This window comes from Morone saxatilis, unplaced genomic scaffold (genome assembly GCF_004916995.1).
Source record: "Morone saxatilis isolate NCDOM2014 unplaced genomic scaffold, NCSU_SB_2.0 Contig5, whole genome shotgun sequence".
NCBI lineage: Eukaryota > Metazoa > Chordata > Actinopteri > Moronidae > Morone > Morone saxatilis.
In genome coordinates this window covers 1,197,675-1,197,934 of record NW_023340095.1, presented here as the reverse complement: position 1 = coordinate 1,197,934, position 260 = coordinate 1,197,675, and positions in this window count along the sequence as shown.

Below are 260 nucleotides of genomic sequence, written 5' to 3'. Positions count from 1 at the left end.
AAACAGTTTTGTATTTATATTATTTTCAGTAGAATGATTGTAAATAAATAGTTTCTCTGAATGTTGACGATCTGTTTGTTTGTTTGTTTGTTTGTTTGTGTGATGTTGTTGATGAAGGAGGCGGTGATGTCACTCAGGTGACTCTGGGGCTGTTGCCATGGAGACGAACACAGACTGTGAGGTCAGCAGTCCTGATCCTGAGCAGGTGAGACAGAAAGGAGGTTGAGGAGAAACACGCTAACAGTTTCCCTCTGTTTCCA